The sequence below is a fragment of the Pinus tabuliformis genome, chromosome 3_2 (genome assembly GCF_031772625.1).
Source record: "Pinus tabuliformis cultivar Carrire ecotype Pingquan chromosome 3_2, CPIR1, whole genome shotgun sequence".
In the NCBI taxonomy this organism is placed as follows: Eukaryota; Viridiplantae; Streptophyta; class Pinopsida; order Pinales; family Pinaceae; genus Pinus; species Pinus tabuliformis.
In genome coordinates, this window is record NC_142302.1 from 285,079,432 (window position 1) to 285,106,852 (window position 27,421).

At 38.4% G+C, this 27,421-nt stretch overlaps 1 pseudogene; it reads right to left on the reverse strand.

Moving 5' to 3' along the window:
• Positions 1–21,818: 21,818 nt before the first annotated feature.
• LOC149180732 (putative pentatricopeptide repeat-containing protein At3g49142 pseudogene) lies at positions 21,819–22,694 on the reverse strand (annotated as a pseudogene).
• Positions 22,695–27,421: the final 4,727 nt, after the last annotated feature.

A 27,421-nucleotide genomic window follows, 5' to 3' on the forward strand; every position in this document is an offset into this window, starting at 1 on the left:
AAAGACTAGTTGTTTATCCATCGAGCCCATTGTTTGATCATATTGTGATATCTCCACAACTTCCATATAGTCCATATGATTTCCCTGGTATTCCTTTGGAGTTATCTCCTCATTCATCTCTAGTTCCTTGTCGCGAATTGTTTCCATCTATGGAGTCAGAAGGTGAAATCCTAGTGTCCTCTCCGGGTCCTTCAGAAGTTTCTGCTACCCATACTCCTCACATATATGATGAGCAGGGATATGAGTTCTATCGAGAAGTCTTTCTTTAAACAGGAATATTCTCGTCTCTTTCCGATCTTGATACTAGTGGACCCATGTTGCCACATGGCTACACCACTTTAGCTTAGTTAGTTTTGGGTGCTCCTAGTGCTTCGTCACTGTATCACAACCCCATCTGGTCTTCCAGTGCTATACCTACATTAGGTCTTTTCATCTCGAACATGACTTCCCAAATGATTAAACAATAGTCACTTCGGTTCTAGTTCAACCTACCATTGCATCTCAACCTACCTCATCATTTCAACCAAGTCTTCTAGTTCAACTGATTGTCTCAGGTCAGGTCTCAGTAAGTTCTTCTATCCCTCCATCAAGTGGATAGACTATGCCACCACATGGGGGTGAAGATCCAAATATCCCTATTATGTCAGGTGAAACCAATGTTGTTATGAAAACATCTCATAAAAATATAGAAAAGATATATCAACGCCTTAGAAATAAGCCTCTTCGAAGGGGGAACCTCCTTTACATTACACAAATGAACAATTCTTGGATTATACAAATGACAAGATCTCCTTTCTGTATATAAGAGTCTAAGGTTTCATAATATAATTATAGCCGACATAATAATAATAATGTAAGGGCACAACGATAGCAATAGTGGGCTTCTATGCAGCATAATAATAACAATATGGGTACTACATGGGCACAACAATATAACAAGGGGGTTGCACTAATAACAATAAGGGATTACAGTAGTAGTATAGGGACCTAACATGTCCCTCCCATTCAAAAAATGTGTCCTCAATGCTTGAGTGGTTCTAGATGCTTTTGTATAAAATTATCATCCTTCCATGTGGAATCTTCAGTGGGTAAGTTCTTCCAATTGATGAGATACTCTGAAATTGATCGATTTCGTAGCTCTCGATTTCTGGGTTCTATGACTGCTTCAAGTTCCAATATGGTTTTTCCTTCATTGTCAAGTTCTCACAAAATTATTTGAACTGGGATATTCTGCAACTTTTAAATGAGTTCCCACCATGCTTCATCATTCTTCCATTCATCCCTTGCTTCATTTATCAGATTTGGTTTGATAGCTATACCAACCTCTAGCATTTCAGCAAACATACGTTCAATTTTACTCCTTTGGGCATATGGATATCTGTTAGGCCTGATGCTTGGAGGAACACTTCCTGGAATCAAAAGAATAGCATGATCATGATCACGAATAGGTGGGAGGCCTTTGGGAATCTCAAATACCTTGGAACTATTGTCCAAGTGTTTTTGGAGATCTAGAGAAATAGATGATTTCGATGTGGGAACCTCTAGCAAACATAATTGTTCAATTACGCCTATTTTTTTTTTCTTTAGAAGCTTTGTCATTCTGTTATAGATGATTATCTTTCCCAGTTTCCCTTTGATACCCCTTAATTCAACTTCCTTTCCTTCCAAAGTAAATTTCATGAAAATTTATTGAAAATTAAAATATATTGTACCCAAGGATTGTAGCCATTGGACTCCTAGTACAACATCAACACCACCCATTGGAATGGAAAGAATTGGGCTATTCAATACATATTCTCCCATGGATAGCTTGATATTATGGCACTTTCTAGAGTAATTTATGATTCCCCCACTTGCAACCATCACTTGACACTCTGGTGTTGGATATAGAAAGCAATTCAATTCTTGGCTACCTTACAATGAATAAAATTATGGGTACTACCCGAATCAATCAACACTATTACCTTTTTCTTCTTAATATGTCCTTCTATCTTGATATTTTGAGGAGTGGTAATTCTGTCCAATGAATTACAAGATATTGTCGGATTCATTTTTGGATGCTCGATGTGATCTTTCACTTCTTGAACCTTTTTCTTCTTGATATGTCCTTCTATCTTGAGGGTTTGAGGGGTGGTAATTCTTGTCAATGATTTAGAAGATATGGTCGGATTCATTTCTTATTTATATGGGGTTGTATCTTGGTGTATATCCTATTCTTTTGACATGTCTTGATCCTTTTCATCCTCCTCTTCACAATCTATGTAAAATAATTTCTTCTGAGCACACCTATGACCTTTAGTGTATTTTCTATCACAACTGTAACAAAGCCCTTTCTCTCTTTTTTCTTCCAAGTGTTGTCATGTAAACCTTGAAGGTTGTGGAAGGCTAGGAGAAAAAAAACTTTCATATTTATAGTTGTTAGTGGTAGGATTCCTTGTTTCCATAATTCCGCTTTTAATTTTTCTTTCCAACCTGAATGCCTTCTCCAATGAATTAGGTCCCCAAAGATGAACCTCGTGTTGAATGTTATCCTTTAATGTCCCTATGAAGACATCAATCCTTTGATTATCTAGAATATCATTTACCCTTATATTCAATTGTTGGAAGTCCTCAATTTTCTCTGCCATTGAACCCTTTTGTTTCAGATTTATCAATTGGCTAAAGAAGGTGTTACTCTTTGTATTCTCATAATGTGCCATCATTTCTTCCATGAAAATTGACCAAGTGACTAGTGCTATATGAGAACAAAGCCCTTTATACCCTAAAAATTGATTCAATTCTAAATATAAAGATGCAATATGTACCTATTGTAACAATGGTACACCATGTAGATCAAAATATTGCTCCATTTTTAGTATCCAATTTACTGGATCCTTGCCATCAATCTTCCTCATATCTCTTTTTCTTGATTTTAGGAGCTTGATCATGAATCTTATGTATGCCTGTAATTTCATATCTCCAAGGTTTGAAATTGTGTTTTGTGGTAGCACTCTAAGTCCTCTTTCTCACCCCATCAATATAATGAAGATTGGATTCTCCAAGGAAGAGTTATGTCAAATCTCCCACGATGACCTGATTATAGACTAATTCAGTAGAGTGAACTTGTACGAAGTGCCACATGTCATTGTTTTGACCCTTGGACCTGAAAGCAATAAAAAATACACTACAGTCCATCTTGTTTCTATAACATCTTACTAAATTTCAATATGATGCTCAGAGAGAAGGGTATGATGATTTTCCCAAGGTCACCTATTTGGTATGTAATTCGGGAGCCTACCAAAACCCTAAATTTCTTGGGTTGTATATCTGAAACTATACTGAAGAAAGATCTGAAATTTGGGCCTGAGTGTCACTAATTTTTCAGCTCTAATGAGTTTTAATTTCAGAATCTAAAATTTCGTAGAAAACAAAGTAGAACGAAAATTCCACAATGACCTATTTGAGATGGAATTCCTAAGCTTTAAAAAACCCTAACGTCCTCAAATCACATCTCTGAAACTATAGTGAGACAAGATATGAAATTCAGACCCCAGGTTCAATGAGATTTCCTCTCAAATTCTTTTTTTTTTAGATTCTGAAACGTCGCATAAAAGTACTTATAGAGAAAATTCCACGATGACCTATTTGGAGAAGCAGAACCCTAGAATCCAAAGCTCTGATACCAAATGTTATGAAACTAGATCACAAAAATATAGAAAAGATAGATCAACGCCTTAGAAATAAGCCTCTTCGAGAGGTAAACCTCCTTTACATTAGACAGATGAACAATTCTTGGATGATACAAATGACAAGACCTCCTTTCTATATATAGGAGTCTAAGGGGTCATAATATAATTATAGCGAACATAACAATAATTATGTAAGGGAACAAAAATAACAATAGTGGGCTTCTCAAGGGCATAATAATAACAATATGTGTACTACATGGTCACAACAATATAGGGTCGCACTAATAACAGCAAGGGGTTACAATAGTAGTATAGGGACCTAACAAGTGTGAGTGGTTTACAAACTCACATGGTTGGAATGAATCAACCCTTTTATGGCATTATTCCTAACCCTTTTTATCCATCTAGGTCAAGTAACATCCAATACCAGTAGCCATATATGGCTTAGGTCCGGTTCCAACAGGCTTATGTCCCATATGGTTCACAAACCTTGGTTAATCCATCTTACATTCCTAAAGTTAGACCTTATGTTCAGCCTTGTCAATCTGTTGTTCTAGGTGGATATGGCCAGATCCAATTCAGGAATTATCAATACCCTCAAGGTATAACCCCAGTAATTATCGAGCTACCCTTGTCGCAATAGGGACAACCTTTGTAGCAGTAAGGGAAACCTTCACAAAAGCAAGGGAAATATTTGTAGCATAAAGGGAAAGCATTACAACAACAAGGACAACTGATAAAATCACAAAGGAAAACTTTGCAACAGCCACAACAACCTTTACAGCCACAAACTCAGTTTGTGCCGCAGTTGTCTGAACCTTTGTCCTCACAATTCCAACCTTTACAACAGCAAGGTCAACCTTCGAAACAGAAAATCCAGCCTTCGCAGCAATAAGGTCAGCCTTGGCAGCGGTAAGCATTATATGCATATCAACAAGGCCAACTTTTGCAAGGTCAAGGTTAACCCTGGCATCAATAGGGTCAATCTCCTTATGTCTAGGGTCAACAGGTCCAAGAGCCTTATAACCCATATGCCACATGCAATGCTCATCAGCGACCTATGGCAAGGCAGTTTCAAACCTACCCAAGATCGAATCCTCCTTACGAGAAAGGTAACCCTCAGTGGGGACAAAATCAGATTTCATATGGACAAAATCCTCCACTATCGGGGGAAAATCCTTACCAACAAGGATGGACTCCGCAATTTGGGTCTCCTCAAAGACCTTATATGCCTTTTAACATGCAATTTCCTTCCTTAGCTACGTTGGAGCTGCCCATTGTTTCGAGGCTCATGAATGATCCAATTTTTCATTCTCGATATTGGCCTCCTATTCCAACGACGATTTCGAGCAATTGGCCCATATGCAAGGGAAAAGCGAACGAGGATCCACAAGCCCATGTGATGACATATCACCTCTTGTGCTCTTGCAATTTGTGTGTCGATGATTCTATCTGTCTTCGACTCTTTCAATGAAATCTCACAAGTGCTGCCACTAAGCGGTATATCGACTTACCTCAAGGTACCTATAGTGACTTCGACAATCTCGCTATGGATTTCCTCACTCATTTCTAGTTGCCGGTTCACTATGAAACTGGCACCCATTTGCTTACATCACTTCAGAAACACACCATAACCAACATCACTGATCATATACATGAATGGAGATGTTGGCGTCGCCTCATGAAGTTCAATATTGGTGATGAGTTGTCGACAAAATGGTTCAAAAAATCATTCATCAACAAAATTTCTAAGGACATAGCCACAGGTGGGTGTGTTACTAAAGAGCAAGCTATCGCCCGTGCCCAGTATTTAGACCTAGTCTATTCACAATCTGACACATTGTATGAGATGTTACATGATGCTCTGAGACCATCATCGGATCTAACAACATCGAAGTCTCTAGATACACCACCTGTTGACAGTGTCATTGGTTCCATGTCGTAGATTCCCGCAAAAGCTTCTTCGAAGCAGAAATCGGTCTCAAGCACTAGTTCCAATAATCCCTCTAATAATTCATCCAGTCCCTATAAAACCTTTGTGGTTCGTGATGTCTAGTCTACTGCAATAGACAAAGCCTCTAAGGGTAAAAAGAAGGGGAATGGTAATGCCAAAGCTAATGCCCCCGAAAATTACCCCCTAAATCTTCTGTTGATGATGATTCTCGAAGAAAGCCGAAGTGTCCCTACTTCATCTGTGAGGAGGATCATTAAACTAAGGATTGTCCCTGACGATCTAAAGTTATTTGCTTACTCAAAGGGACTCCAACTGTCTTAAAAGAATCCTTTCCATCAAAGCACACCCAATTGGTAGACTAGACTTAGTCTTCTGCTTCCTTAGTTTCCCAAGTGTTAATGATGCAAGGTTCATCACCTATCTCAATTGCTACTCGAACTAAGGACTATCAATCTACGTCTAAGCAGACGATGGAGAAATATGCCAATGCTACTCCTTCTACTTCTACTCTGTCCTCTTCTAGTCCACTCCATATCGAGCACCATAATAGTGAGTCTGTTATTTGGCCACCCCACAAAGGTGTTCTTCGGAAGACATCTTTCAATTTGAATGTTAGAGATGCACAACATTATAATATTATTGACTATTTAGCTCAGGCACCTTCGGTAATGTATTCCATTGAGGTTTTTAAATCCCGACCAACGCAACAGAAATCATTTCTATCTAATATAGGTGTTATTGGTCCTTCTGATTCGAGTTTGATTACTTTCAATCTAGAGAATCATATACCATGTCTTCCTCATTAGATTACATTTATGGTTTAGGTCCTTATCAATGGAAAAAAGATTCATAGAATGGTTATTGATGAAGGTGCCTCTACCTGCATCATGTCAGTTTTGTGTTAGAAAGCCATCGGCTCTCCTCTAGTTGACTAATCTTCAAACGCCTTGGAAGCCTTTGATGGCAAAGGTTCACGACCATATGGTATTCTCACGAACTTACCGATTACATTAGAAGGAAGGGCCGTTGAATTAGAAGTAGAATTTGTAGATTCCAATCTCAATTACAACCTTCTTCTCGGGTAAAGTTGGACTCACGCCATGTTTTGTGTGGTGTCTTCTTTGTTCCCTGTACTTCGTTTTCCTCAAAAAGAAAAAATAGTCATGGTTGGTGAACAATCTTTCTTTTCTTTTGGTTCATAAAACGATAACATTCATTATGTGGGCAATACTGAGATTCCTTACAAGACCATGCGAGAAGGTATCTTCAAAGACTCTGCTATAATGGGTACTTTTTCTCTCCGACCTCCAAATGTTCATTCAGTCAATATGATCTCGATCTCTGCAAATCCTTGGATTATCCCTACCTACAATCAAGTTGAATCATTTGGTGATGCTATGCATTTAAGGGCATTGGAGATAAATGATCAAGAAATCGTGTTAGCTTCGATGGCTACTTTAGAAAGTCATATTGTCTTTAGTATGAACCTGGAAACTTACGTGCCATCTCCTTGCCTTGGTTCTTGGGATTCTCTAGGTCCTTTGAATGAGACGTTCCCCACTAATGAGATTATTGTGGAGGTCATGTCTTTGGAAAAAGTTCGATGGAATGGTCTACATCATCATTCTTCCTTTCTCCCTAGCCTCGATGAGATGACTTCCTATCTTGAAGCGTATGTTTCCCATTTTCATACACCTCCACTTCAGACACATCCCCTAGTGCGTGAAGTCTTGTTGGAGGGTAATATGGGAAAAATTACTACAAATCTACCCTTTAACATTTCAGTTCACCCTGAAATGGTCAGAATCTTTCAATTGGGGGCACCTTTTCCTCATCATGAGTTAAAGTTTTTCTTGCCTCCTCTCATGAGATTTTATCCTTTAGTCTCTACCATTTTCTCATTATCGCAATATGGTTTTCATCTTATGACTCATAACCCTCACTCACCCAGCGGGCATGGAGGTATAGCCTTTTATGACTTTTAATCTATTGTTTGGCTGAGTCGATGCTTATATGTCATGTCAATAGTGAGACTTTAGTTTTATTCTATGTTGATTGATGACCCGAGTTCAGAAATGGATTCCATCAAAAAGTATTATGCATTAAATTCATGTAATAACTTTTGCACATTAGTGTGTTAATTTATTAGTGTGCATTTTGAATTTTTGTCTATTTGTTTGCCTTGCAGACATATGTTTTTCTTTTTACCATGTGTTCCACTTGGTTTTCGGATGTCATTAGGTCATTACATTGGTTTTGTTGATGGTGCTTGTCTTAGCACACATAACCTATCTTCCGCAACATGGGTACTCTATGAGCCTAATGGCGAGCTGATTAACTTACAAGGTACCTACCTTGGTGGGACAACCAATACTATTGTTGAATATAGTGCAATTATTGAACTCTTGTCAGAAGCAGTTTCTCTTAGCATTAGGGATTTAGTTGTCAAATTGGATTGACAGCTCGTTGTGTTACAATTAAACAATCATTAGTCAGTAAGAAATCCACAAATATTGCATATGTATCTACGTGTTCGATTGCTAGAAAGAAATTTTGCTTACATTATATATCAACATATTCCACGTAGTTTAAATATATTAACCGATCCATTAGAAAATCTTGTTCTTCATAGACATTTGCATCATTTATGAAACTGAATCATGTTATGAACACATAAGTGGAAATAAAACATGCATATATATATCATTTCTGCCTAAGTGTTTACATGAAAATGTCAAAAAATAGATTGTTCTGAGACACTTGGCTTTCAAAGCCTACAAAATGTGTAAAAGACTAGATGAACTATCAAACTACACAGTGCTCATGATAGCACGAGACCACTCTGATCGCTCGGCCTAGCAACCGACACAGTCTCATAGAGACTCCCACAGTATGCCTCTGCTAATGCATTGGAACATCGTCGATAATGGCATAATCAGGAACCCCTCGAGTGATTGCCTCTAGATTGTGTTCCATCGCAGCTAAGGGTTCAACCCCTTGCTTGTAGTCCACACCCACTATCAGAGGGGCTGCTCACCATGATATTGGTGACACGCATGGTGGTCCCTCTGGCCCCACATCTACACATTTATCATAAGTTGAGTCTTAGTTCACACTTTTATAAAAATCATAAAATTTGAAAAAAGTTCAAAAACCAAGATTTTACCTTTGTTGTCCATTGTTCGCCTGGTGGCAGAGGTAGATATGGTTCCCCTTTGAAATTTGTGCCAGCATAAGTGTAGCCATCCAACATAAGTAGCTGGCATTCAAGCCAAGCAAAGAATTATGGTAAATAATCCATATGTTGGCCCATACCTCCTCGAGGCATCAGCTAGATCCAACTCACAAGCCTCGGATCTAGGGGGCGGGATGTGGTACTTTTGCCCATTGATACCAAAAGAGGGGCACTCCATCCAAGAAGAAGGTCACCAGTATAGAGCCGAACTCGAATTGATTCAAGTGTCCATGCTTAACCTTGGTCAGTTGGCACTTCATATTCGCCAAAAGGCCTCCACACCAATTGAAGATGGTGGGGGTAAAACATGCGAGAGTGTACTAAAACTGAGACTTCAAAACCTCATGCAAATCTTCTCTACCAGATACACACGCCATGGTGAACAAAATTGTTCTCGAAATGAGGTTTTAGGTGATTTTTTCAATCTTCACCTTACCTCCGTTGGTTATCTCGACACCAAGACAGTATCTATGGACTAGACTCCTGGTACTCTCACCTCCTAGGCGAGATCTGAAGAGTTGAACTACTTCTCCTCGATAGGATAATCCCGTGATGAAATAGATGTTCAGCTCCTCCAGTTCCAGTTCTTTCCCTTTGATGATGAAGATCTCTTGATCTACATCCCAAAGGCTGATCAGATAGGGTAGCAACTCCATCTAAGCCCTCAACCTTGTGGTCTAGAAGAATTTCAATAGATCACAATACCTAAGAAAATTTATGCATGTCAGATCCTGAGATTATAGGAAATCCTCGGCCTCATGGCCTCTTTCTTTCCATTCCAAGACCATATTCTCCTCCAAAACAACATTTAAACACTTATTAATGCTTTTTTACATGGATAAAAATCAACATTTTTTTATTTAAAGAGAGTTTTAAACTTCAAAAAATCTCTCTCGGCACCATCATGCCTGTTTTTGAAAATAGTGCGATGGCATCGCGTGAGCCTTTAGGCTCAAATGCGACCATTGTGGGTCCGATGACCATATCCGCGATGGTCGCCGACCACCTAAAATTTTAAAATTCTCCTTTCTGGCATAAAATTCACCATTAAAATTGCATAAAAAATTAATGAAATGCAAGAGCAAAGATCAGGTTCTTACCTATCGCATACTGATCATGAAATGGTACCCTAGATCTCCCGCAGCAGCCACCAGGAAATCAAGGGAATTAGGGAACAAAAGAACTTTCAGAGCTCAGTTTGGTAAAATGGTAACAAATGAAATTACATTTACCTATTTATAATTTTTGAAAGTCATTTTGTCAAATGTTTTCATAATATTCTAATATTTTTCTCATGATATTAGTGATGGGTGTGTTTCTTGTGTAGTTACAAGTTCCTTCAATGTGAATAGTGGCCATTATTTACTGACTCTAGGAGTTTTATTTTATCTCTTTTTCGGACTCATTAAATAAATGAAAAAGGAAACCCCCTGGAATCATCTTTCAGCTCTTTCCTGACTCTCGAAAATTTAAAAGCTTATCGAGTACTTGTCGTTTCGAACTCGTTAAAGTAAATGAATTGACGCCACCTCAGTATATGTTTACCCTTTTTTTGGTCTAAGGTTGACTATTTACAAAATAGGTACACCTTGGTCGACATGGTCTAAAGGTTCCCCCGGATATTGTTTTCTATCTTTTCAGATTCGAGGGACAAATTACAAAAAGCAACATGATGGAGTTTTCTTTTTCATTTCTTTTTCAAACTCTCTAAACATGAAAAAGACACTGAGATACTCTTACATCAGACTCATTAAAACTTTGCAACGAAAGATGCATCACCATGATGAGATCGAGCTTATCCTTCCTAGTGCTTGTAAAACTTACTGGGATGGATTCATTCTAAGAATGAACTTACATAACAAGCATATGTTATCCCCTTTATAATGATCCTTGTTATCTAGATGGTTGTGCCCATATCATGGATCTTTTAACTAGTCTTCATCATCTGGATGGCTACATCCATGCTGTGGATTCATGTCTTGATCCTAGATATGTATATGTATATGTGTTCTTGATTTGGAGGCCCCCTGACAGTGCATGTCCTCGTCCTTTCTAAAAATCTCGTAAAGCATCTCACCCATCACTCCTCATTCTACCTTCATGCTTTAAGGGGCATCTATTCCACAATATTTCATCACGCCTCATGCACTTCCCTGTGACATACCCTGAAGTTCCCAAAACATGATCATTATACAATATACTCATCCATGTATACAATTAAAATCCCGCTTTAACTTTTCTTGGAAAATATGTGGAGCTTTCCCTGAGCAATGGCTCTTGAAACCCTAAAATGAGAGTCATCGGCCTTATGAAGCTGAAAACTGTGATTATCGCCTGTTGCACCTTGTTAAGCGAGCGATGGCATCACTCTGTTCTTTCTCATACTTGCGATGGTCTCAAAAAGGAATTTTTCCCAAAGATGATGAGAAGCTTCGTGATCTAGAAGCTTCCAGAGTGGCGAGCTAGAGGTTGTTTCGCATAGATGACATCGAATCCTCCTAGTTTGACCTCTTGGTCTCATACCTATGAGCTACCTCCTTAAGATGTGGGCCTAATCCTATCTTTGGAAGAAGCCTAACTCCCTCTCCCAGCCTATAAATTCCCGCTCTACCATTCTCAAATGGTTGATCTATGTCCATTTTCACCCCTATGCTAAGCTTGTGCTTAGAGGTTATTCATTAGGCTTGGAGAAGGAGTGTTGGAGAGTTTCTTGGCTTGGAATTGGATTACCACTCAAGGAGAGCCTTTCAACATCAAGGTTATGGTTGTAAGCTTCGCTTTATTCTTTAAATAATAATACAACTACTCCTTCATCTTCCTAAAATATGTATGTTCATACACTACAACAAAACCAGCGATTAGCGTCCCTTTTTACTTCTTTTTTTGCATCTAGAGCCCATTTTTGGTGCTATTTGCATCCATTTATCAAATATGGTGCAAAACTTGACACAAAATTTGCATCAAGTTTTGCACCAAATCTTACACCAAGTTTAGCACCAAGTATTGCAATAGGTTTTGCACCACGTTTTGCACCAAATTTTATGCCAAGTTTTGTGTCATCCTTTACACCAGGTTTTGTTCCAGGTTTTGCATCAAGTTTGGCACCTAATTTTGTTTGACATACTTTTGCATCCTCATTTGCATCCACTTTTTGCACCTACACTTGCATCAACTTTTGCATCGACTTTCGCATCCTTTTTTGCATCCTTTTTTAAATCATTTTTTGCATCCATTTTTTCATCCATTTGTGCATCCCTTTTGCGCCAAGTTTTACATCGTGTTTTGTGTCTAGTTTTGCATAAAATTTTGCATCTACTTTTGTTGCATCCACTTTGCCCTCTTGTTTGGCATCCATATTTACATCCTCTTTTGCATCTATTATTGTACCCACTATTGCATCTAATATTTTTGTGCCACAATTAGCGCCTAGTTTGGCACCTCCTTTTGCACCCACTTTTGATTATAATTTTGCATCCACGTTTGCATCCTCATTTGCGTCTAGGTTTTCATCAACTACTACATCTATTTTTGCATCCCTTTTTGTATCCAATTTTGGACCGGGATTTGCATCGGGTTTTGTGTCTCGTTTTGCATCTACTTTTGCATCGACTTCTATTGCATCCACTTTTGCACACAATTTTGCATCCACTATTGCACCCATTTTAAATTTCACTTTTTGCATTCCTTTTTACATCTTCATTTGCATCATACTTTGATTCTTTTTTTGCATCTATCATTACATCCACTTTTGTTATGCCACAATTTGCACCATGTTTTGCACTCACTGTTGTATCCACGTTTGCTTCCAATTTTGCATCCATGTTCACATCCTCTTTTGCATCAAATATTGCATCTACTTTTGCATCCACTTTTATGTCAGGTTTATGCATTGGGTTTTGCATCTCGTTTTGTATCTACTTTTGCATCTACTTACATTATATCCATTTTTTGCATCCAATTTTGTTTTGCCTGTTGCATCAATGTTTGCTTCCACTTTTACATCCATTTTTGCATCTTATTTTGCATATTTTTTGTCTATTGTTACATCCACTTTTGTTGCACCATATCTTGCGCCTACCATTGCAACCACATTTGCTTCCACGTTTGCATCCCCTATTGCATCCACTTTTGTTTCATCCATTTTTGCATATACTTTTGTTTCCGTTGTTGCATCCACATTTGTTTCACCACAATTTGTGCCAAGTTTTACACCTACCATTAGACCCATGTTTGCTTCCACTTTTGCCTTCATGTTTGCATCCAAGTTTGCATTGACAACTGCATCTACTTTTGCATCCACTTTCGTGTCAGGTTTTTTATGTTGTTGTGCATCTACTTATGTTGTATCCACTTTTCATCCAATTTTACTTCTATTGTTGCCCCCATTTCTATGTTCGCTTTTGCATCCCTTTTCCAACACTCATCATATTTTCTGCATTGATGATATTCCTTATGGCATTGACAATTATGAACAATTGATGACAATGTCAATAATATTGACAATGATGAAAATGAAGATGATGGCGATGACATGAATTGTGATTATGATGATAAAGACGATAGAGGTTACAATGACAATGATTATGATGATGATGATGCTAATGACGTTGGCGAATCTTCCCAATTTTAGATGTTGTCATTGTCATAATCATAAGCATTATCTTTGGTGTCATGATCATCATTTTCATCTAGGTCATCATCAAAAACAATAATGGCATGAATGATGATGATGCATGATTACAACAATGTCGATAGAAATTACATTAATGATGATGATGGGGATGATAAAAATGACAATGACGATGATAATGGTGGTGATGATCATCATCATCGATCATCTGTCAAAAATAGAGTTGTTATTTCTCTTACGTATATCAATGTTTCCTAAACAACCCTTTTCTAGCACTGATCACATTTTTTGGGTTGATGATATTTCTTACAACATCTACAATTATGAACAATTGCAAACAATGTCCATAATGATGATGATGATGGCATGAATGGTGATTATGATGATAATGTAATGATGCCAATAACAATGACAAGGATGATGGTGATGATGATGACAATGATTATGATAATGAGAATGACCTTACAATCTTATGGATTCGTGAACAATTACTAGTTTCAATACCATCTTCTGGATACGTATTACTATCATACTTTTTAAATTTTCTGTCTCTCTTGAGGTATCTTACTATAATGGTGTTGTCAACACTAGAAAGATATCTTGTTGTAATGGTGGTTCTAATGTTAGCACTAGCAAAGTTTAGTAGGGAGGATGCTACTACAAGAGGAATTCCTTCTAAGTGACTATGGCATTCAAAATGAGGCTTTATGGGCTGCTTGTTAACACATGTTCTCATGCTCATATAAAATTAATGTGAAAAGTTGCTTTAATTGGTTCCCATGCATAATTGATATTGATAATGGGGTGGTATAAAATTGTAATGGGAATATCCATTAGTTAGTTATGATGGGTCAACAACATTGAAACCATCCAAGTGACATTTCACCTTGGAACAATCGTCGCTTGTGCGAAAACACGAAGTTTATGTAAATGAAAGTTGTGATTGTAGTGGAATTAAAACCATCGAGAAATATCAAAGAAGACGTTTCCTACCAGTTTTGAAAGACAACCAAGGCATTGAACAACTATTTGCGTTAGGATGTAGTGAGGGAATCGAAGGAAATTTGGCAGCCCTAAGTTTCCATTACTATTGCCAATCACACATTCAATAGTAACCATAAAAGGTAGCCACATATAAACAGAACCTCGAGGTGTTGACAGTCAGAATCTATTGTAATAGCTTTGACATATATATAGTTTTGTGTTTAGATGAGAATGAAGTGGGCTTCATCCAGGGTTCGGCTCAATCCTCGTCCATTCCATGCAGTGGTGTTTAATTCGCCAAGTAAGAGAATATTACGTGAGTGTTCAGAGTTAAATCAACAGAAATCAAGGACGTGTGATTGTCAAATTATTGCTCCTCCCTTATGATTGAGCGCTTGATGCGATGGTCATTATCCTTGGGTGATACTTTTATTCCCCATTTTCTATTGAAAAAGTAGCGTTTTTCTGTTCGATTATGATAGGATTGGATGAACGCCGGTTTGGGTGGATGTAGACCCATGTTTTTTTGTGGTGATCTTCAAATGTCTTGAGGATAAGAAAAAAATCCTTGACCAAGGTCCATGGTTTTGGGGATGAGTTAGTCTTCTAGTGAAGCCATGGTTTCCCAACTTCAATCCTCTCACTATGTTGCCGATGACTACTCTAGTATGGGTAAGATTCCCAATTTTCCCATTCACTTTACCCATCTAGATCTCTTAGAAAAAGTGGGCAATTTTATTGGAAGATTCGTCAAAGTAGGCAGGGAAAGACTTTTGAAAGGCATTTTCACCTATGTTTGCATATGTGTTTAGGTAGATCCCAATGAAGTTTTGCGAGATAAAATTGAGCTCAAGTGGATGGGAATTGTGTATTCCCAACCCCTGGACTATGAAAATACAACTTTTTGATATAGGAATTACCAACAAGATAGACACCTTCAAACTGTCTGTCCCTTTCCAATAGGGGCTTCCTCCTTACAGTCATCTAAGAACTCTAGCTGCAGTTGGAGGGATCTTAAGGAAAGAGAGGGATCCAAAATGTAACACCCCTCCCTTGTGTGTCAAACTTTGCAAACCTAAGCTGAGAAAAGCTAGGTATGATGTGTAATATAAAAAGTAAATACATTATTAATAAATTAATCACTTGGAAAAGCGAGACACCAAGAGATGAGATTCTTGCCAAATCACATTGGTGAATGGGAAAGGATAATTCTTTCATGGTAAAGCTTCTCGATTTAATTCTAGATAAGTTGGATGGATTGGAGATAAATATCCATTGAGAAAAACATAAAAGTTGTGCGAGAGAGAAAGGCAATCTTCTATGAGGAAAATCCTCATGGGAGAGAAAGGTGAGCTTTTATGAGATAAGCCTACGCAAATGGATAAAAAGATCCATAAAAGTGAGACACCGCTAATGGAAACCATATCATGAAATAAGGTATTAAATACCCATTGCATAGATCAATTGGAGGCGGTTGATCCATGGCAAGAACCTCGACTCGGTGGTGAACTGAAGAGTCATTTCTAGGTTGGGTAGTGGTGGTCTGTTTTCCAAGTGTCATTCTCTCTTTTGATCTAGTTTGACTCACTTGCATGGATTATTCTGTATGTTGGTTTCTTACCCTCTATGTTATAAATTCCTTAGCATATGAGAGAATTTTCTTGAGTTTTAAATGCACTGCATGTGGCGTTAATGAGATGATTTTATGGATGCTCGCATATGAACAATCATGGTTTGCAATCGCATAAACATTGCCCCAGAATCGATCCATGAGCCACCAGATCTCTCTCTGCACGACTTCCAACAGTTCATCTGCGTTTCTTCGTGGTCAAAACGATTTCAGAAAAGGTATTTTTCTGCAAGAGAGTGCTAAAATTGCAAAGCGCCATTATTTTCTTGTCGCCGTCATGAATCCTCTACGCCTTGTCCTAATGAAATTATTTAGAGTTCTTGATTGGAAAAATTTGCCATATTTCAACTTTCTGGAAATATTTCATCAAATAAGCTACCGTATTATCTAAAATAAATCTGAAGAAAGAGGCCGTGCTCAAAACAATGTTTTAAGCAGCAAATTTCACAAGGGTTATTTCTGGTTCAGTTATTCTGAGCTTTCAATGGAAAATTTTGACTCTATTTTGGCTTACAGGCAAGATTTCATAAACTAACGCTCTTTATAAATGGACTAGACAAGGTTGTGCTCAAAATTTTGTTTAAAAAATGGCAGAGTTTGGGAAGAAGTTCTTTAAGTTAATGGATCAGCATTCAGATGCATTTCGAGTGGTTTGATTGAATGATTTCTGTCTCAGTTCCGCACATTTAAAAGTTTTGGAGAATGAGAATTGATAATTCTGGTATTTGATGGTGTTCTATTCAAATTACACAGAAGAAGATAGAAAGCTAGGGCTCACAACCCCTACCTAAGAAATTCTGGTATTTGATGGTGTTCCCCTGACCAACCAATTGTTAGGCTCACAACCCGGCTAGGCAAGGTCAAGTTTAGGAACAACCTAGCTAGGCGAAGTGAGAGAGTACCGTAGTTAAGCGCTGCAGGGTCAAAGAGAGAAGGTGAAGGGTTGGATGCCTCACCGATCAATGGGCTAAAGTAGGGGTTGGGTGCTTTGTCAAGCCCCCCCCGCTTCTTATTCACCAGTGTCATGTCGAGAGCAAGGAACATTCTGGCAAATTCAATATTAAGCATCAATCTGCGATGAAACAGGGGATTCCTCTATAATCGGCTATGGGCTTATCTAGAAGGGCACCTCCTGGCCTTATGACTGGCATCTACACCTCCTTCCTTCCATATGCTAAGGTCAATGGTGAAGTGGGTCTAATCTCTTGCTATGGAACTTCATGCATGGACAAGGAATCAATATCTACCTACTATGCCAAGGGGACTATTAGAAGGGTACTAAATAGGACTAAAGACTATTGGCTATTGGAATGGCTAAGTTATACTAGATCTAGATCTTTATCTCGGTAGAGAAGAGAGTAAAGAAGTGAAACGTAGAGATGCGAGTATCATATGTCTAGACGAGTATAATATGTATAGAGCTCGAAGAGAATGAAATTCTCTGAGAGCTAGCCATGGCTCAAAGAACCTCTTTTTAGTTGTTGAATTTAGTGTCGACTACTTTCTCCTTTCCCTTATTTCCTCTCTCTCATTCTTTTTTCTTTTCTCCTTTCTCTTATTCCCCTGTCCTTTCCCCCCTCTCCCTACCCGTACCCCACCCTCGCCTGGACGACCCTCAAGCGTGCCTTCCCCTATCCTCGCCCTATGATCGCTTATCGCTTATCTTTTTTCTTGAACTCGTACCTTTGATGGCTCCTCCGGAGAGCGTTCCGTTCTGCTGCGGTGCCGCCCCTTACCTCTTTCAGAGTAAGATAGACTTCTTTCTTCAAACAAGTAACAGTTGTTCGAAAAAAAAGAACAACCAACAACACCCAAAGTACTCATACCGACTTTCTCTCCTACCGAACCGAAGCAAAGCGTAGGTAACCGACTTTCTTTCTCTCGATACGACAACCGAAGCGAAGCATAGGTAACCGACTTTCTTTCTCTCCTACCGAAGGTAACTACCAAAGGTAGGCATTCATCTACCGAAGGGAGGACGACAGTAACTGACTTTCTTTCTCTAGATACGACAACACAACTACCAAAGGTAGGCATTCTTTCTGGCATCTTTCCAACTCTTGCTCTTACCTCTCTTTCCAAAGGAAGGAAGGGGGGTGTGGGGGGAAGGAAGGATCAGCTTCCTTCCCACCACCAATGAAGGAAGGGGGTTGTAAGGAAAATATTATTAGTGCCAAATGAAAATTTATGTTAGGGATGCTTTCACATAGTTAGTTTTGTAATTATTATAAACATCACATACATAACAACCACAAATAAAAAAAGTATGTAATATATAAGAACAAAACTAATGAAGTTGTTAGTACTAAAATGAGGCATATACTATCACATGTAATCTTAGATATACTTAGTGTGAAACACCATGACATCAATGTCTGAGCAAATTGTAAATGTGCAACAAGGGCTCAATAGGGGGCTAATATTTATTTGATAGTCACGTTCTTGGCTTTGTTGCTTCATTTGAAGGAAGGAGGACACTATTGAATTATTTCAATTACATGGTTCACACCTTCCAAGTATTAGTTAACTTGCCTAAAAAGGTTCCTAACACAAGTGATCAATGCAAATATCACCCATAGGCTACTTTTGTTCACAAAACTTAATTCTCCCACTTTATTTTTGTAAAGACCCACTAATTCAAGTGTAGCCATGGTAGTTGATGCACAACCTCATGTGCACCAAAAAACATCCCATAACCAACCTCCTCGAACCAAGCTTACCCTTCCACTCCTAACACCAAAATGTGCAACACTTATCATAGGGTCCAAGGGGTATTGTCCTTGGTGGCCTCTCATCACTATTGATAACTAGGGTTGAAATGTCACACCCCATGCTTGTGAAACATCTACATCATTTGGCACATTGAATTCCATCCATGCGCACCAAGTTCTAATATGCATGCATGCTTATCCTATATCTGCTTATATTTAGGAATGCCAACCATGACATAACCATTACAATATCTTTCTTCTTATTCTTCTTCTTCTTATTACTATAGAAAAAAAGGACCCTTTTGTTATTCACGAGGAAGAAAAAAAGCACAAACATTGACAAAAAGATTGTAACTTCTGTCATTACAATGGGTTGCCAGAAGACAAGGCATCACGACCTAGAAGAAGAGAAAAAGAAGTTGTTGTAAAACCAGGGTTTTACAATTTTTTTTTCTTCTGCAAATTATAAGACTGACTAGAAATGACAATAGCATGCAACCAAAAATTGTAGAAAGTGTATTATACAACCACGAAGAGGGCCCTACTATGAGAAAAATGGAGACAGTGACTAGAAATGACATTAGCCTGTAACCAAAAATTCCCGAAAGTGTATTATACAACCATGAAGAGGCCCCTGTCAAGAGAAAAAGAAAGACATTGTATTTGAGGCTAATTGAAAGCTGAATGTAGACTCACTTGAAATTTATAGTAAGCTAGTTGATAACTAATTGAAAATTTGACTTAAAGCTGATCCATATTAGTATATGGGCATCGAATGAGAACTTTGAACTGGGTTGCCAACTAATTCATCATAATATATGTAACCTGTCTCCAGACAAATAATTCTTTTTTAGAGAGAATCTACAGTTGTATTTAGCTCCCTATGGATGTGATGGAAATTGATTTCCTAGAAGTGGTTCTTTAACTCCACAATTTTGCTTTTCCAGGAGGATAAACTTATAACTTCCAACTATGCTTTACTGTCATTTTTTTTGGCTCCATTACAATATTTGTATGTCAACAACATGGCACACTACAACCAAGAAGATGAACAATTACATCATTAAGAGTTACAAAACCATCTTGCCATCGAATAACCAACATTAATTAAACAACCATTTAACAACATAATAGCAATTACACTATATATATATATATATATATATATATATATATATATATATATATATACACATTACACGTATAAATACCGCATTTCAATAGAAGTTAGATGAATTGCGCTAGTCCCAAAGTTTTGCTTTGGCTTGAAATTAAACTCTTCTTCACTTTGTGATTTTTGTGTTATCCACTAGCATAGACCCATCTTAAATATAGATATAATATGAGCGGAGAGGGATCCAATTTCTTCATTGGCAATTATTTTTTATGAGCAAACATTATTTAAATGTTTTGTATTTTTTGTTTTTAAATTTTTTTTTTTAAATTTATTTTGGCCGACACTAGCAAAATTTCAACTTTGATGATGGACAAACATCGCTGTAACCATACTAGGCTATAGAGTGAGCTTGGCATATTCATATTATTTTCATCCTCAACATTGAGGATTGTGTAAAGCTCAGTGGAAGATGCCCCTTGGAATGATGGAGAAACATGGTTATAACCATACTAGGCTGTAGAGTGAGCTTGGCATATTCATATTATTTTCATCCTCAACATCGAGGATTGTGTAAAGCTCAGTGGAAGATGCCCCTTAGAATAGTTTTGATGCCCCCAAAATGACTTCCATTCTCAACCCCTCCCCATGACATTTGAACTTAAGACCTCGTAACAACTAAACCCCATACAAACCAACTACCCTACAACTTATCATGGATCAACCACAACAATACTTATTATAATAATTTAAAACCAATATTTCATATTACTTTTCCATATTTATCTCATTTACAAACCCCTCAACCCCATCCCATTATTATTACAATAAACACAATAATATATCACCAAGGAAAAAGTTCAAATTTGCGAAAACAAAAAACGCACAACAACCTCTGGTCCCAACATGACAACATGAATGAAGTAGGCCTCTCATGTTGGAGATGATTTAGGGGTTATTCCATAGCCTTCTCTCCCTTTGAAACCCCCCAAACATCCCTGTAATAATTTATTATATTATCTTTAACGATGCTACTTTTACTCTCAATCTTTAACAGCTACCGGCCTTCCCTCTTCAAAACCCTTATATAGAGTGTTTTCTCTCCATCGACCTCAAAAACCCTTATATAGAGTGTTTTCTCTCCGTCGACCTCTTTGCCCTTTGCCTTCGAAGCATTTTTGCACAGTTAAATCCTTTGTCCAAAATCCTCGGGGTTTCGCATTCGTGTCTGATATTGGGCGAGTTTCTGGCATATTTTGGATCCATCGATTTCATTCGAGCCCTCCCTCTGTGCACTATCTGGTATTGGGATGGCTGGAACTCAGGAGGATCCTGTTCTTACACGGGCAGTAGATTACGATTCGAGAGAGAACGAGGATGATGCCAGAAAGGAAGAGGACACTGGAGCTCAGGTTGCACCCATTGTTAAGCTTGAGGAGGTTACTGTCACCACGGGCGAAGAAGAGGAGGATGTCCTTCTTGACATGTAAATTTCTTAATCCATGGCTATTTCATGATTTTGTTTTGAAAGTTGTTTTCATGGCCTCTTCGGTGGCCCTTTTCCTGTGCACATAAATGGGACCTTGACTATAAGGAAGATGCATTTGGGCAGTTATTTACTTCTAATTTTTCTCCTTTTTAGTAAGATCTGTTTTTATCGGGTTCTCGATGTTTTGTTCGCCTGTTGATGATGATCGGAAACAAGATCCAAAGCCTAATTAATGGAAACAAGATCTTCCACAAACAGGCTACTGCACAATGTAAAACAACACGTGGAGCGACATTTGTCCCTAATCATGGGCTTATGTTGCTAGTGCAATGAAACCAACATCACCAGTAATCCTTGCAAGAGCACATTCCATCCTTGAAATAATGAAAATGGTTTGCATCTCTCATGTAAATTTCTCGCATAGCAATCTTGGAGATGAGCTTGGTAACACTATGGCAGTTGCCACAGATGCGCAGGTTTTTTGTAATCCAAAGTGGGGTTCCAGGGTTGTGCTTATTAGCCCAAAAGCAAGGGCCAGCTTCTGACTGTGAGTAGACAACATACTTTCCTTCACCTCCTCCTCCACATCATGTAGTACAAAATTTGTATCTGGAACATACCCCACTGCCTCCATCTTCCTTTCCAAAGTCTCCAGCATCTCATAAATTTCCTCTGATTGAGTGTGTGATCTGTCTCCCATGACAAATGCATGAACCCTATTATTTACCTCAGTACAGCTGTAACCTGGAGTCTTTTTAACCGCTCTGTCCTTCATCATTGTTCTTACCCTTGCTACATCTTCCCATCTGCCAGCTGCAGCATAGATGTTTGCCAGCAGTACATAACATCCAGCATTTTTAGGTTCTAACTCGAAAAGTTGCTCTGCTGCATATTGCCCCAGCTCAATATTGCAGTGAACTCTGCATGCTCCAAGCAAAGCACCCCACACACTCGCACCTGGTTCTAAAGGCATGGTTTTAATCAAGTCCCATGCCTCATGTAGATGCCCAGCTCGGCCAAGGAGATCAACCATGCATGCATAATGCACTACCCTGGGAACAATGCAATAATATTGAACCATAGAATTGAAATATTGTCTGCCCTCAAGCACCAGGCCTGAATGGCTGCATGCAGACAAAAGAGAAACAAAGGTGATGTGGTTTGGCAATATGCCCGTCATCTGCATTTGGTGAAAAAGAGAAATTGCCTCCTCACCAAGACCATGCATTCCATAGGCAGCAATCATTGCACTCCATGATACCACATTTTTTTCAGACATCTAGTCAAACAACTGGTGTGCAACCTCTAAAATGCCGCAGTTGGCATATGTGTCAATTAGGGCTGTGACTATAACAAGATTAGAGTTAAATCCACCTTTAATTATATAACCATGAATCAACTTACATTGTTTCTGCGATGCTAAATGCGCACATGCCAGGAGCACACTTACCAAAGTGACTGAGTTAGGTTTCACGTCTGCCAGTTGCATCTGATGAAATAGGGCTAAGGCATCAATATTGGGGAAATATACCAGCCTTAAGGCTCATTTTACCACAGTAATTCAAGAGCAGATTTGTAATCAATGACATGAGTGAGCAGTGAACTGATACAAGCACATTTACCACAGTAATCTAGGACAAATTGTTACCATGAATAGTATGTTATCAAGAGTGTAATCACCACAATTAGTCAGTGATGTAATGATGAATTTCCAGCAGTGAAAGGGCCAGAAGTTTGGTACATGACTGAGTTGAAGTAAACAGTTCTGAAGGGTAAAAAGTTCTGACTTATGGGCCAAGTTCTGTTTTTTGAGAGACCAAGTTTATATCCGCATCAAGGCTTTATTTACTCCTGGCTGAGCGTACTCTTATTGAAGGGTCCAAGTTTGAGTTTTCTCTTTGGTGTGAGGGACATATTACAGATTTGGAGGCTGCCTTGAAAACAAACAGGCCGTGATACCTCTGCCTGGGTGTGAGAGCTGATATCATCCTGTTACCTGTGCGTACATCTCCCTTATCAGTGCCAAACTATCTCAGATTTACTGGAGGAGTTCTGGATGTGTTGTGGAAGAGAAAGACAGAGATTAGGAGGGTTCTCTTCCAATTTATACTCTGGAATTTTGCAAACAATATAAGACTGTCCACTGCCTTAAGAATTCACTGTGTATTTCAGGTTCTCTTTACCTCTTTTATTTTGTCTGTATGGCTGAATTAAATGTAAGGTCTGTGTCTTCTTAAATCTGATATCAGTCTCTTTCCTATCAGTTTTTATTGTAATTCTGGCCTAATATGTATATCAAAACAGCATGTAGAATATCCTTTATTCAGAAAAGGGATCACTGCTACACCATAAGAAGAGCCACCATTCTATCAATATATTTCCCACTGATATGGACCAGGTTCCTCTTTGAGTCTTTCATTTCTGTGCACTGTACTCTTGCTCAATTAAGTACGTAATGTCACTATTCTGATGATATACATTTTTGAGTAATTTACATTGGGGTAAATGTGGTTTATATGGCTGTAATATCTTCATTTCAGCGAGTAAGTTGTGTTGGGTCCTGTGAAACATTGTACCTGAGCTGGAATGTGTTGACGAATATTAATTTGGTGCACTGAACTTGTTTAAAATGACTATGTGATGCTAATATTCTTGCTGATATACATTCTGGCCCAGAACTAATTTCTGTCATCTCTTAAGGAGGCCACTTCATTAAAAAGGGGAATTTGTATGTTCGTGGAATTTGTATGAGAACCAATTGGGTAGTCTCACATGCAACTGCACTTAACTGGAGAATCACCTCCCATGCATTCATCTTGGCCTCCCCATAAGCTGAAATAGTAACTCCAATGGATATGGCCAACATATTGGCCTCGGGCTCACCTTTATAAGCTTCTTTCTTCAGGGAAACCACAATCAAATACACAGCAATGGGAATTAGAGCTTTCAGCATTTGAAATAATGATACTGAGAGGAAAACATAGGCAGAATTTGAAAACCAGAGACCCAAAGAATACACTTATCAATACTATGGGTTCAACGAGCTTGAAGACTCTTACAATAGCAACAGCCAGTGTTGAGTAGAAGCCCATGTGAATCATGGTGGGACTGATCACACTAAAGTTGTCAAGCAATGGCAACTCCAATGGATATGGCTAACATATTGGCCATGGCCTCACCTTTATAAGATTCTTTCTTCAGGGGAACTGCAATCGAATGCATATCAAATGGGCACAAGAGCTTTCAACATTTGAAATATCGATACTTTGAGAGACATGCACCAAGGGCTGCATCATTTAGGATTTGTACTCAGTTTAGGTGTCATATTCAAGGGGAAGTTGTTATGCTTTCCACCACTTCATAGATTGTTAGAGTGATGAAACAAAAGAGGCTCCCTCTTGAGGCTAGATTATGTCATTCACATCAGCTGTGTTGTTGATGTCCTAGCTCAGCCAGGTCTTGCCAAAACTCTGTTGAGGTTCAAAATTTATTATAAACTGAAATGTCTTCACAAGAATTGACCTCATAAAATGCCATAATCACAAGATATGCCATACATGGCTGTGATTATGGCTCGCAAGACCCTTAGACTTTGAACAATGAGGCTCGCAACATCACTTATGATTATGCACTCTACAATTCTGTGACCAGCTGAATGTCAAGCAATTGAACCGCGATTTAAATCCTATTTTGTCAGCAATAAGTACTATACTTTGTCTTTATTTAGTGTAGAGAACCAAGCACTTATTCTGCTCATCTATAGAAGGGACAATGGTTGTTTGCCTATGAGGTATAAGGAAATCCTATCAGATGTTTTGTATTTTTGTATGGAATTGAATCATACTCCTGCACACTGTAACATTCATATATATCAACCTGTAGAGGCTTTAATAACACCTGGTATTCTGGTTAGTGATTTTATTGGACCTCATGTGCATATCCTACATGCACAGGATGGACTATTCATATGTTACAGGGTATTATTCTTATTATTTAGGGTGCACATCTTCAGGTGCTCAAGAACGATTACTAAAACAGTCAGTTAATTCTGCAATTTAAAGGATGAAAAAGGAGGTTATAGGAGTCTAGTTTTGGTTCTCATCCACAATGTCACACTAGTCTGCCTGGGCATGGTTCTCATGGTTTAATAGTGACTTGAGGAGTCATAATACCACAGATCACTAAACACGAACAGCTAAGGTAGCCCAAGGACAATAGCCATCTTTACACATTAATTAACAGGTCTTACATTAATTATCCTAGGGGTTTTTAATACTTCCAAATGCTTAAAAAACAGTTAGCAGAGCATTCACATTACACATTCCAGCAATCTTTTCTATAAACCAACCAAATGCAGTCAGGAGAGCCCTCCTTTTAAACTATACAACCTTATTGTTAGTATGATCAACCTTATTTTAATATATAGTGTGACAAACCGTATGTGACAGGCAGGTGGAAAACTTTTCTCGCAATTGACTAAGTGACGTCCTGCGAGCCAGACTTGAGACGGAAACCCTCGTCAGAAGTATATGCTTGGCTCTTTTCCAAACAAATGAAGAGTCAATGAGGTTTTGTGTAATCACTTCTAGTATTGTATTGGGTTAACCCACCCCCTTTTTGATTCCAATAAGCAGAGGCGGTCACTATGGTAATCCGATTTCAATTTGTAGTTAGAAAATGGGGTCACAACTTTCCATATTTTTTTGTTTTGTTTTGTCTTTTTACATCAAACAATAGTATATTTATTAGAACCATAGTCAACTAAACAAACAGGAAACAATTTATTTGACAGGTGGAAGAAGTGATAGGCTTAGAGCAATTGAATTGTAGGCCATGCTTCTTGACAAATTGATGAACAGATGTCTCCTTACTTGAGATTTAGGTTGGCACCATGGCACCATCCTGTCCATCATTATACACTAATCTTGTCATTATCTTCTTCACTGTGAATCACTGGCCTGTTCCCTGCAAATAGATCTGAGCATAGAGGAGCCAATCCAAGAACAGTAATCTCTAGCACAAGACAATATTAATGATCTAAATACCTAATCCTGAAGCTTGAGTTTGATTTTTCTCTACTGGTTCTGAATCTCTGATTGAGAATCTCCCACTCGTCATTATCAAACCTTCTCCTTCATCATTGGCATCAGCTGCACTGCTGAGGTACTTTGGTTGGTTGTCATTGGACTTGAGAGCTTAAAGTTTCAAATGATTATAGTAACAGACAGCCAGAAAAGCCAGTCCACACCCACTCAAATTTATGACTGTAACCTTTTCATTTATTACAGACAAAGATTATGTTATGAGCAGCCAGTCCTTGACAAGACCAGCAACATTCATAGTCAAGGCTAAAGTCTTTCCTATCAGAAGAAACACTGCAAGATTAAGAGCCAAGGCACAAGCAGAAATGTCATGTAATCCAAATCAAAGGAAGAGACCCTGATTATCAGAAATGGGTATTCTACTAAGGCCCGGGGGGTGCTGAGAAAAACAAGGCAACAAGGAGCAACAAAGATGTGATGGGATTCAACTTAATCCCTTTTGATGTTCGTGGAATTTGTATGAGAACCAATTGGGTAGTCTCACATGCAACTGCACTTAACTGGAGAATCACCTCCCATGCATTCATCTTGGCCTCCCCATAAGCTGAAATAGTAACTCCAATGGATATGGCCAACATATTGGCCTCGGGCTCACCTTTATAAGCTTCTTTCTTCAGGGAAACCACAATCAAATACACAGCAATGGGAATTAGAGCTTTCAGAATTTGAAATAATGATACTGAGAGGAAAACATAGGCAGAATTTGAAAACCAAAGACCCAAAGAATACACTTACCAATACTATGGGTTCAACGAGCTTGAAGACTCTTACAATAGCAACAACCAGTGTTGAGTAGAAGCCCATGTGAATCATGGTGGGACTGATCACACTAAAGTTGTCAAGCAATGGCAACTCCAATGGATATGGCTAACATATTGGCCATGGCCTCACCTTTATAAGATTC